The 2,054-nt window shown below is 59.2% G+C and overlaps 1 long non-coding RNA gene across 3 annotated transcripts in view; it reads left to right on the forward strand.

Moving 5' to 3' along the window:
* Positions 1 to 2,054, forward strand: part of LOC107195291 — an 8,711-nt gene that overhangs the window by 3,827 nt on the left and 2,830 nt on the right. For all 3 annotated transcript variants that reach the window (XR_003044693.1, XR_003044694.1, XR_001516397.2), the window contains one exon: positions 1,057 to 1,473. This is a non-coding gene — a long non-coding RNA (uncharacterized LOC107195291). The remainder of the gene's footprint in view (positions 1 to 1,056; positions 1,474 to 2,054) is intronic.

A 2,054-nucleotide genomic window follows, 5' to 3' on the forward strand; every position in this document is an offset into this window, starting at 1 on the left:
GGGGGGAGGCGAGAGGGCGGGGGAGACCAGCGAGGTCGACCGAGGCGGGGTTGCCGGGGAGGGGGGCACAGAACGGGGACTCTTGGAAAGAACCGGAGGGAGAGATGGAGGGAGGAGAGATAAGTCCAGAAAGACCCTGAAGGAGAGAGAAAAATCAGTGGCAGGAAGGAGAAAGAAGAGACGCAAACCTAGAGATTCAGAGCCGCAGAGGCCCTCAGAGCGGGGTCCCCGGGAGGCTAGCAGGAATTCGGGGGGCATGCAGCTCCCTCCTGCAGCCCCAGATGTCAGAAAACAACTAAATACCTCCACAGCCTCCTCCTGAACCCCTGCCTCAGTCTCCCTCCAGCCTGGCTCCTCAGCCTCCCCACCCCAAGAAGATCTTGCTTATCGCACCTCTGGGTGTGCGCTTTGCCCCAGCCCGAACACCTCCCATGGCTCCCTGAGGCCCCCCCCCCAGGCAGGGTCCCGCAGGGCAGGCTCAGGCCCACCCATCTCGCTAGCCTGGCTGCCATTTCCTTACTCTGTCTGTCTTCACTGAACACCTACTGTGTGCCTCAGACAATTGTAAGCTAAGCCCTGGGAATTCGGGAGTAGCTAAAAGGGACCGAATCTTTGTTGTCACAGAAGGAACTCGTAGCGAGTGGGGAAAGCCGAGAATGAGAAAATCTCTGTTGATTTAAGTTTTGCGTAAAGATCAAGGCTGCGAAGATAAATCAAGCTGGAGGGAGGTGGCGATGGCAGAGAGTGAGGTGGCTCTGGGGACAGTGTGTGCCAGGCAGAGGGAAAGGCCCTGCAGAGGTGAGACCCTGCCTGGTCACCCTTGGGCATGGAGAAGAGGCCAAGCATGGTGAAAGTGAAGGCCATGAGAGGGGGTGGCCGTCAGCACTGGGTCCAGAAGCTTCTCTTTATCTTCTGCCCAATGGCTAAGATCCTGGACCCCGGCTCTAGGACCTTCTTGCGTCAGAAGCCAGATTCCATGGCTGTGTGCCCTTGGGCGAGTCACTGGGAGTGTCAAGCCTCAGTTTCCTTTTCCGTGACCCAGTCCTTCCTTCACAGGCATTTTCAAGAATTAGCTGAGAGCTGCAGTCGAAGCCCAGAGCCAAGGCCAGAGTGTAACAGGTGTTCGGCAAGTCGCAGCTGTCTGTTACCTCGGCGACCTGGTCTTCCCTCCACTTAGTCCCGGCTGCTCCAAGTGGGGCCAAAGCTCTGCCAATCCGGGGCAGGAGACCCGGCTGTGGCTCTGCCTTACTTTGTGACTTGGACAATTTTCTGCCCTTCCTTGGGCCTCAGCGTTGCCCTCTGTGCAACAGGGAGAACGGGAGATCATTTTGAGGTCCCGGAGGTCCCTGAGGTCCCCAGTTCCAGGGTCACTGCAGCATGCCTCCTTTGTTTCTGCTCCAAGTCCACGGTCAAGCCGCAAACACCTAGACCCCCCAGGAAGGAGGAAGGCCACGCAGATGTTTCAGGCAGCAGGTGTACCTGGCCACCCTGGACTGAATGTTTAATGTGTCACATCCTAGTTACAGCTCATATTCCAAAGGTGTCCTCAAGGCCCTGCTGAGCCTTGGGGGCCAAACCCTGAGGAGGGCGGAGGCCGGAGCCTGGCCCTGAACAGCAGGGGTACTCGTGGTTGCCACGAGTCCCCTTGGGGTGCAGGAGAACGGTGTAGGGACTGGGCAGGGTCACTCAGGCCACTGAGGCCCATGGGATTCTCCAACGCTGAGGACTTTAGAGCCAGCGTGAGGGCGTGGATGGAGAAACAGGCACAGAGAGATCTAGAAAGACCCTTGGAAAGGGGGAGGTCGGAGAAGGGGAGGGGTCTTGGAGAAGGGATTCCCAGAAGGGAAGAAGCCTGGGAGGAGGACGGGGTAGTCAGGAAGGGATGGGTTCACCCCAGTCCCCGCCGCTCCCCTCCCCTAAAGTCACCGGCCCAAGGAGCTGGGAGCGTCGCTCCTCCTCCCTGAGCCCCACCCCTCCCCCTCGCCTCTCTACCCCCTCCTTTCTATTCCTCCTTCCCGCCCTCCCTTCCTCCCATCCCCTTCCATCCCCCCTTT

The sequence above is a fragment of the Pteropus alecto genome, unplaced genomic scaffold, assembly GCF_000325575.1.
Source record: "Pteropus alecto unplaced genomic scaffold, ASM32557v1 scaffold30, whole genome shotgun sequence".
In the NCBI taxonomy this organism is placed as follows: Eukaryota; Metazoa; Chordata; class Mammalia; order Chiroptera; family Pteropodidae; genus Pteropus; species Pteropus alecto.